The following is a 10954-nucleotide window of genomic DNA, read 5'->3' on the forward strand; positions in this document are numbered from 1 at the left end:
TTATTTTGTTAGTTGTCTGTATTTTTTTTTCGTCTCATTATTTTACGTTCTTTTGCATTTTCTTTTTTTCATTTTTTTGCGATATTTGATTTGAATTCTTTTGGATTATATATTTTCTATTTTTTTATTCTTTTCGGCCTTAATGCTTCCTTTGTTTACTTTTTTTTCTAATTTTGCTTCCAATCTTTCGCTTGTGTAGTCTTTTATTTATTCTTTTCATAACGTGCATATTTTTTATACTCATCCTTTGTCTCTCTTCATCGTATTCCTAATGAACTTTTTATTTTGCCTTTTTAATTCCTCTTGTTTTGACGTTCTTTCATATCATCACTTCTTTATCTTTTTTTTATGATTTCGTTCTCCCTGCCGTTCATTCCTCCTTTGATAATGCATGATATCGTAATTTGGTGCTGCTTCTAGTTTTATCTCTTCTTCATTCATTTAATTTCCTCTGCTCTCCACGCATCATTGATTGACCCTGCAGCACTTGTATTCTTGTGGACTGCAGTGGGCTTCAGGTGCGTTGGCGTGGAGTACGGACGTCAGGTGTGTTAGTGTGTGGGGATGGGCGTCAGGTGTAGTACATGGCAGGCTCGTGGCATCTTTAAGACATCGCCTCTTCCTCCTCCTCCTCCTGCCTCCTGCCAAGCGTCCCTCAACATATTTCCATTGTAAAATCTTTTCATCTATAGGCAATATAGCAGCGGAAACTTGCATATGTTGCTCTCTCTCTCTCTCTCTCTCTCTCTCTCTCTCTCTCTCTCTCTCTCTCTCTCTCTCTCTCTCTCTCTCTCTCTCTCTCTCTCTCTCTCTCTCTCTCTCTCTCTCTCTCTCTCTCTTCTCTCTTATTATTATTATTATTGTTTTTGTTGTTTTGTTATTGTTGTTTTTGTTATTTTGTTGTTGTTGTTGTTGTTGTTGTTATTAATATTATTATTGTTATTATTGCTGTTGCTGTTGTTGTTATTGTTATTGTTGTTGTTGTCGTCGTCGTTGTTGTTGCTTTCTTGCTTATTGTTATTATTATTATTATTATTATTATTATTATTATTATTATTATTATTATTATTATTATCATCATCATTATCATCATCCATTTCCTCCTACTATACAAATTCTTAATTCTAATCTCTTCTCTTCTCTCCTCCCCTCTTCCGTCCTCTTTCCCCCTTTCCCTCCTCCCTTCTCTCCTCTCTTCTCCCCTGCCCTCCCTCTTCCCCACTCTCCTTTTCCTCCTCTTATTTATTTTCATTTCTCTTATTTTCTTCTCCTCTTCCCTTCTCTTCTCTCTTCTCTTCCCCTCTCCTCTCCTCTCCTCTCCTCTCCTCTCTTCTCTTTTCCACCTCCCATCCTCTCTTCTTTTTTCCACCTCCCATCCTCTCCTCCTCGATCCTCTCCTCCCCGTTTCATTTTTTTACTTTCCTGTACTTCTTCCCATCTTCACCTACTCGAATCTTGCTCTCCTTTGAACTCTCCTCCCCTCTTGCTTTCTTTCCTTTCCTTCTATCCTCTCTTACCGTTTCTCAATTCAGTCCCTTTCACCTTCTTAGTCTTTTGTTGTTGCTACTGTTGTTGTTGTGAGCGTCCCACAAACACGTTAGCCCTGAGTACGTGTCTTTGTATTCCCGCGAGCTGCAAGAGGGGCGACTAAAACACACGAAGGCTTGGAGCGCACAATCCCTCCTTCGGGAACCTTATATCCCACAGTACGGGAAAAATGTAGACTGGGAGCCGTTCTTGCTTTATATACTTTCCTTTAGTTTTGTATCTGTATCCTGTGTTTGTGTGTTGTTGTTGTTGTTGTTGTTGTTGTTGTTGTTGTTGTTTTACTTTTATCGTTTTATGTTGGTTTGCTTCTGTGACTGTTTCTTGATTATCTTTTTCTCTGTCCTTTTGTTTTCCTCTCTCTCTCTCTCTCTCTCTCTCTCTCTCTCTCTCTCTCTCTCTCTCTCTCTCTCTCTCTCTCTCTCTCTCGTGTCTTTTTGAGGTTATATACTAGTATATTCTACGTCTGCGTTGTTAATGTTGTTTTATTGTTTTTGTTATTATTACTATAATTATTACTAGTAGTAGGAGTAGTAGTAGTAGTAGTAGTATTTATATTATTTTTTTTTCATTATTATTATTAGTTTTGTTATTATTATTATTGTTATTGTTATTATTATTTTTATTATTATTATTATTATTATTATTATTATTATTATTATTATTATTATTATTATTTTCATTATTATTATTGTTGTAATTATCATTATTATAATCATCATCATCACCATCATTATTATTAACATTTTTCTCTTACTACAAAATCCCACCGAAAAATTTGCTTGACAGTTATTTCCTCCCAGTGTGTGTGTGTGTGTGTGTGTGTGTGTGTGTGTGTGTGTGTGTGGGTATGGATCAGTATAGTCCAATTTTCCGATTTAAAAAAGTGACAGGTCAGTGAATTCATATTTGAAGCTGCAATAACACGTTACCCCGAGAGAGAGAGAGAGAGAGAGAGAGAGAGAGAGAGAGAGAGAGAGAGAGAGAGAGGGAGAGGGAGGGAGGGAGGGAGGCTGTTTTATATTATTAACATCTTCCTCTTGTTGTTCCTCCTCCTCCTCCTCCTCCTCCTCCTCCTCCTCCTCCTCCTTCTTTTACCAAAAGACATAGATAACCATTAAATGATCGGATAAGTGGCTAATGAATTTTAACTTTGATAAATGCCACGTACTACATATTGGAAATAGTAATCCACAGGATAATTACAAAATGGGTAACAGCCCCCTCAAAAGTGTGGATGCAGAAAAAGATCTAGGAGTTATAGCGTCGACAGATCTTAACCCAAATAAACATTACACTGAAGTCGTCAAAATTGCCAATAAATGGATAAGCTTCAAAGATCTTTCACCTTTAAATAAGAGAGAACAATTTTGACCTTATACAACTCACTCGTTCGTCCTCATCTTGATACAATGTACAGTTTTGGTATCGATAATAATATCATGATATTATTATCGAAAAATTTGAAAAAAAGAACGTAGGGTAACAAAAATTATCCAGAGACTTCCCAATAAACCCAACGAGGAACGTCTTAAAGGATTAAATCTATTCTCCCTATCCAAACGTAGATTGAGAAGAGATTTGATACTGCTCTTCAAAATATTTAATCAAGACTCAAGCAGTCTAATGTTACAAGAAACAATGGTTATTAGATAATAAGTAAGCGATTCCAAACAAATCTGGTCAAACATTTTCTTCAACAGTATCATAAATATTTGGAATTGTCTTCCATCAAGCGTTGTTAACTCGAGTTCTGTTGATTCATTTTAAGCCCATCTTGACAAGTATCTGGACGCTTATCCCCGGTTGTCATCGTTCATGCCTGATCATTTTTTTTTTTTTTTTTGTTTGTTTGTTTGTTTGTTTTTTGTTTTTGCTTTTCCTTTTTCCGTGTCGCGTGGAGGGGTTGGCTGGTATTACCATTCGACTGGTGATATACCTGGTGCGATCCCCGATCCGCGGATAAACGGGGAATCGAATTCCTCATTCACCTGGTCGATCTGGCGAGGGTAGTGAGTGTAGTGATAGTGATGCTTTATCATTTCTCGATCCCCATCAAAATTTCCATCCATTTTTCCATGTTGGATGTTTTTTTCCTTTATTTCTTCGTAAGCCTGGGCTGGAGGGAGTGGTGGTTGGGAGGAGCCGTTGCTTTGATATCCTTTTCTTTTACGTTAGTTTAAATAGAGAAGTCCGCAAACCGCCAAGTAAGGACCAGTAGGCCTGCTACTGTTTTGTTCTTCATTTGTATTTTTTTTGCATTCCTCCCTTCATTCCTTCCCCTCCCCCTCCTCCCTAAAGGAACCCATATATAAATCATACTCTTGTCCACATTTCAAGTATTCTGCTTTATCAACCTCCCCACAGTACGTGTTCTCTCTCTCTCTCTCTCTCTCTCTCTCTCTCTCTCTCTCTCTCTCTCTCTCTCTCTCTCTCTCTCTCTCTCTCTCTCTCTCTCTCTCTCTCTGCCCTCAATATCGTCCTTTATTCCAAATCGTTGTAATTTTCTGATCATGATACCTCCCAGCACATTCCCTTTGGCGAGTCGTGATCTCATCTTGCCTTGGCGACCTGGCTGTGTTTGGGTCCACCAGCCAGAAGGGAAAGGAGCAGTACGCGGACGGCAGAGAGAGAGGAAAAGCAAGGCGAACAGAAGAACAGGCGTTTGTGAAAGGCTGTTGTGTGACTGGCAATCGGAAAATGGAAGATCGGATGAGGAGTGTGATTGGATAACTGAAATGGAGAAGTAATGGGTATTTGAAGTGTATAAAAGTTAATTAAGTATAGGTGGAGATGGAAAAAAAATATCTGGAGAAATGTTGTGTGTGTGTGTGTGTGTGTGTGTGTGTGTGTGTGTGTGTGTATGTGTGTGTGTGTGTGTGTGTGTGTGTGTGTGTGTGTGTGTGTGTGTGTGTGTGTGTGTGTGTGTGTGTGTGTGTGTGTGTGTGTGTGTGTGATTCACTGTTTGATCTGCTGCAGTCTCTGACGAGACAGCCAGACGTTACCCTACGGAGCGAGCTCAGAGCTCATTATTTCCGATATCTGGAGAAATGTTGTGTGTGTGTGTGTGTGTGTGTGTGTGTGTGCGCGCGCGAAATGTAAAAAGGTGTTTGAAGATGAAAAAGAGGAATGAAATTATATGGATATGAAAGGCTTAAAGAGAGAGAGAGAGAGAGAGAGAGAGAGAGAGAGAGAGAGAGAGAGAAGAGAAGAGAGACACTGCTTGACAGATGTGCGTTGGAGAAAAAAGTTTTGTGACATACACATGAAATGTAGGAAAAGAAAAAAGCGTACGAGATAAAAAAGAAAACGGGTATGAAAAGCAAAAAAAAGAAATGACTCAGGAGGACGCGAACTGATTTCCATAAATGTGGAAGTGGAAGAAAAACAGCAAGACGTTAAAGAAAGCTGAAAGGAATAACGTAGTAACTCTGAACCCCTGAAGAGAAAAGAAGCGTAGATGGAAATACGAGACCAACTGAAAGAAAGGAAAAGGGAAGAGTAGAGTAGGAAATGGAAAGGGATTGGAGAATGAAACCATGGATATAAGTGGCGGGGGAAGTTTAGAGAGAAGTGAAGGCGGACATGGAGTGGAATGGAGTGGAGTGGAGGTGAGCCAGGAAGGTGAATGGGGGAAGGGAGCGGGACATTAGTGGTTGAGCTTTAGGAGAGTTCGTAGAAATATCGTCAGTGGTCGTTTAATTATGCTGCCACGGGAAATTGCTCAGATGTCGTTGGCTTCATTCAACAACCCGCCAGAGAGAGAGAGAGAGAGGTGGGCAGAGGATAGTCTTAACACAAATATCTTTCTCCCTTCTTTTCTCTTTCCTTCCTTCATTTAATTCCTCCCTTTCCCGTACTCTCTCTCTCTCTCTCTCTCTCTCTCTCTCTCTCTCTCTCTCTCTCTCTCTCTCTCTCTCTCTCTCTCTCTCTGCTCCTCCCCTCCTCAGCAATCTCACCATCACCAAAGTTGCAATAACGGCACTCTCCCTCTAATTTCGGAGATCATTGCAAGGTCTTATGATTGTTAACACCGATGCCGTATCCTTCTCAGTACCACACACACATACACACGTATTGCCTATGGTTATCCTCGTGAGACCTTGTGTTAGTGGAGGGCAGCAACCATGAGGGCGGCCATGACATTCTTTCCCAGAGTATCCAAGTCGAGGGTCGGTCACACACGGCAGCTTCTCAAACGTCGACTTTTCGTGGAGAGGGAATTTTGTCCCGGAGAGGAGCAAACAGCACTGGACGTTAATGCTGGCCTGATATAGTGTAATTCCTTCCCCTACTTCCAGCCTTTAGCTTTCCCAAATTGCCGCACCATTAACGCAGTATATCCCTATCATAATTGTGTAATAATGTTTGCTCCATCCCTCACGCCGGCCAACACCACCGCACCAGCTATTTACGAATAATTTAAACCCTGCCTGATAGGTCGGTGCGCCTCGCTTTTCTCGCCTTCATTACCTGGGAAGGGCGTGAGGGAGCACAGGTGGCTGGAATACAGGAGCATAATACATATCTGTTTGTCGAGGATATATTGGCGTGGTACGGAGCAGCGACGTGGTGAAGCAGATGACGGCCTTGGATGAGCGTCAGCCACGTGTATATATCTAATATTCCCACTTTTATGACACTGCTGGCGCTGAACTGACAAGCAGTGGTGGTAACTGGGGGTACCTTGCTTGGCCTACTTCTATTCGTACTTCAGTTTCTTTCAACCGCCGTCACTTGTTCGGAATTCCAGAATTAAAGGGGGAAACGAGAGCCAAGACCTTCCATGCACTGTCGTTTATGGTAAGTGAATGTGTCGGGCCTCAGTGCTGTATGTCCGGAAATCTCGTGATGACAATGGATTTAAAAGGTATGGCGTGTAAACTCAGTGTGAAGAAGGAAATTGTCACTTTGTAGCACAGACAGACCAGAACGTGTGAATATTTCTTAATTAAGCCCAAGCACTATTTTCACGAGGGTAGTCTCTGAGATGAAATATTATTGTCTAAAACTGATTACTGCCTTTTGAACTCTATGAATATAACAATAATTATGAAAAAGAAAACTGTAAATAACTTCCTCCACTGATGCCTTATTCCTCGAAGTGAACAAGTGCCCGTTATCCGTGAGTGTATGGCGCCACTCGGCATGTCCCCATACAGACATTTGATTGCCGCCACAGGATGAGTCGTAACCATTAGTGAAGGACTTTGGCGTCCCCTAAAAGCGCTGCGTCGGGATTCCACTAATGGTGTGACGCGTAGCCATACAGCCTGGAAGTGTACCAAACGAAGGGAGTGGAGAAAATAACTTAATACACTGGATATAGGTACGATAAAAGGTGAAAGGAAGAGAGGCAGTGCAGAGAATAATATGAAAGGACACGGAAATGTTATAGATACAAGAGGGAGAGATGGAAAAGGAAGTAGTATGAGATATTTGAATTGAGCTGGAAAGTTATAACACAACAGATTTAGAGGTGCAAATGGAGCTGTAATCATTTTTAAGCGAGAAATGAAAGGAGAGAAATTTGGAGGGGAAATGGAGGATGAAACAAACAAATTAATAATACGAGAGAGAGAGAGAGAGAGAGAGAGAGAGAGAGAGAGAGAGAGAGAGAGAGAGAGCAAGTAAAAAGAGAATCTCCTTCCATGAATCTCAATGAAGGAAGCTAGAATGAAGAGTGGGAATGACGTGAAGGCGCAAAAGACGATGAAACGATGAAAAGAAAATAACTTTATTACATTAGATTTCCTTTTTTTCATCCACCGACAACATTTTTCACAGTACTGACAATCTCCATTATTGTGACGGATAAGTCTCTATGTATGCATGAGTATATTGAAAGCATTACATATATATATATATATATATATATATATATATATATATATATATATATATATATATATATATATATATATATATATATATATATATATATATATATATTAGGATATTCAAGACATTCAAGACATTTATCCATTTTTTTTTTTTTTTTTTTTTTTGGCTAACTTTTGGACTTGCAAGGGGACTGGCAACTTAGTGGGCCTCTTTTTTTTTTTTTATGTTGCCCGTGGCCAACTTTCCCCTCTTACATAAAGAATATATATGTAAGTACATAGTTCAGATGATTTTTTTAAGGACAGAATAATACATACGTGAAATGTTTATTAGGTTCATTGATGATTATATTGCTTAGGTTCGTCTCGCCACATCACGAAGACTGAGTCGCGCAAGGAAGATATATTTTGAAACGTTTCGTCGCCTCATCTCAAGTTATTTTTAACAGCTTGAAGTGGAAGTTTTTGGAGTTTACATGGCCATTCGTGTCTTTCTTGTTTTTTTTTTTTTTTTTTTTTTTTTTGTATCTAGTAGCAGTTCTACAAGTAATCATCATCATAAAGAAAAAGATGCCTAAGAGAACCTTTCCATGGTTACCAGTTTACCTCAGTAGCCTTTAAAGATTCCCCTAAGAGCAAAAACAAAACAAAACAAAAATGAAAATGAAAAGTGTTTAAGAATATTGTTCATCATGTGCAGCAGTCCCCAGTGAATGAAGAAAGTACCCTTGTGTGCTTCAGTGCTTCAGTAGCAACCCGTGCAAGATAAGATAGAGATGTCCAACGAGAATAACTTCCTGTCGAGCTAAAGTTTCATGTAGATGTGTCCCTCGCAAACTGCCAAAATATGACCAACTCAACAACTCTTAGTGGTGGATCCTTCTTGAATTCGAAATGGTATGTTGAGATGTTGTCCCTTCTCTCAAAAGCGTGTATCTCATCTTTTTCACCTTATTCTGCTCGTACGTGTGTGAAGAGTGGGGAGATGGTAAGGTGCGAAAAGGAGGTGGTGATACTGAAATCTTGGTGTGTTAGATACAGGAGCCGAGGTCTTGGCTATGGATGATTCAAACCGTACAAGGGAGTTTTTGGTATTCGACATGTGTTTCACAGAGAGAGAGAGAGAGAGAGATGGGATATGTAGAATGACGCAGGAGATAGAGGGAAGGAACTGATGTTTAGTTAAGAGATTAAAGGTTTATTTCATCATCATTGCATTGCCTCCTCCTCCTCCTCCTCCTCCTCCTCCTCCTCCTCCTCCTCCTCCTCCTCCTCCTCCTCCTCCTCCTCCTCCTAGGACCTAGAGTAAAAGTTGGACCTTATAACACTTTTTAAAACATTTAACAAATTCACAAATATGAATATCGAAAAATATTTATCAGTCGACCGATTAAATATCATTAGAAACAATTAATATAAAGTTTTGGGTAAACGTTTCATAACAAATGAAGCCAAACACTTTTCTTTAATCGCTTAGTAAATATATGGAACGGTCTGCCATCAAATGTCGTTGACACAGATAGTATTAAAACATTCAAAGTTCGCCTAGACAAATACTTGGAATCTAACTCCTGGTTGTCACGGTTCATCTCCAAATAATTCGAGATTTTTTCTGATCTCTTGGGCCTCTTCTCGTGCTCAAAATTGCTCGTTAGCTTTGATTACTCTCACCCTCCATAAATGACACAGATAGTTCGGAGTGAACGGTCACTACTTTTGCTCTCGATCTGTGAAGGACTGTAGATAGTCAAGAGCTCTGAGAGCTGGTGACCATCATCACGATCTAAGGTACCACGGGTTACCACTGCAGGGAGTAGCTATACAGTGTGCAGCACCAGGCAAGGCTGCCGCACCACTGTGTCTACATACACACTACACAACATTGCCTACACGCACAGATAGCCCATAGTTAACGGTCACCACTACTATTTTCGACGTGTAACAGGCTGTGTTTGGAGAAGGTTTTGTCAATTATTGATCATCAGCGGGAACTAAAGTACCAGGGATCAATGTTGCAAGGGGAAACCAGCGTTCCTACAATGAAAGTATGCTATCTCAGTGGATTGAATGGAGCTGGTGTCTGATTGACTGCTGCCTCCCTAGAAAGCGCCAGGCAAGGCTGCCGCACCACCCATTTGACATACACACTATGCATCCACGTATACATTGCACACACGACATTACAATTACCAAGCCCCCACAAACACTAGTAGTCAGTCGTAGATTACATATTTCCTTTTCACTTTCTACTAAAATGTTATGTGTTTTTTTTAATATCACATCGTTTTACCTCTTTTCCTGCCAGCTTCGGCTGGAAAGAGGTTGGTGGGGAGAAGCCTTCTACTTTGCTGTCCTGCCCCTATTACTGGTACTTAGTAAATAATCTCAAAAAACAGTCTAGTAAGGACCTCAGGGTTTGTTGCTGTTTGTCTTCCTTTGTATTCCTCCTCCTCCTCCTCCTCCTCCTCCTCCTCCTCCTCCTCCTCCTCCTCCTCCTCCTCCTCCTCCTCCTCCTCCTCCTCCTCCTCCTCCTCCTCCTCCTCCTCCTTCTGACACGCCTTTTTTTTTCTCCCCTTTACCACCTCCCTCCTATACTTTTCGTCCCCTCGTCACTCACCTCTCATATCCGAAGCTGTCACTCAGTCCTCTTCCTCTCTTTTCCCCTCGCACCGGCCGCCACTTACTCTTCCAGCTCCCATCACACTCCCGCACCTCTCTCCCTTCACCTTCCCTCACTCACGCCTCCTCTTCCTCCCCGCTCTCCAGGCAAACATTTCTTTCACTGATCAAATTTTCCGTAATGGTGACTGCAACTCGACAGAAACTTGACGCCTTCAGACAGTCCTCTTTGGCCCCTTCACTATATCCTGTGTAACGGTCAATTATTTTTTTTGTGTGTGTGTTTTTTATCTCTATTTTCTTTTATCTTTCTCCCTCACCTCTCTCTCTCTCTCTCTCTCTCTCTCTCTCTCTCTCTCTCTCTCTCTCTCTCTCTCTCTCTCTCTCTCTCTCTCTACCACTTTTTTTTTCTTTTTCACGCCAGTTATTCAGTTTTCTATCCACTTTTTATTCATTTTTACTTTACTTGATGTGAATGTTGGCAGTCTGTCCTCCTCCTTTTCTCCTCCTCCTCCTCCTCCTCCTCCTCCTCCTCCTCTTCTGTCCTTCCTGATAGATCCTGCTCGGACATTTTCACTCCTCAAATTTTGATGTACGACCAATTCTCCAAACTCATAATTGACTTGTTTGTTCAACTATCTGCAATTTTATATACGAGTTGCCTTTTTATTTCTGAAGAGAGGGAGAGTGTTTTATTTATTTTTTTTTTTTGCCTTGTTTATTGACATTTATTTGAACATAACGAGTCCCACGTGTATATTTCCTGAGTGGTGAGATCAAATGGTGCCTGTTGAAGGTCGTGCTCTTAATACATTTTGCTCTCTCACCTCCTTTGTTTTTCATTCTCCTGAGATAGTTAACCGAGTTCTCAAAGGTATTTCTTGTGTTAATAACGTTGAAATCTTGTTATTTTATCTCTAAAACTATAAGAATGTCCTGAAAAACTT

This window comes from Portunus trituberculatus, chromosome 17, assembly GCF_017591435.1.
Source record: "Portunus trituberculatus isolate SZX2019 chromosome 17, ASM1759143v1, whole genome shotgun sequence".
NCBI classification, from domain to species: Eukaryota; Metazoa; Arthropoda; class Malacostraca; order Decapoda; family Portunidae; genus Portunus; species Portunus trituberculatus.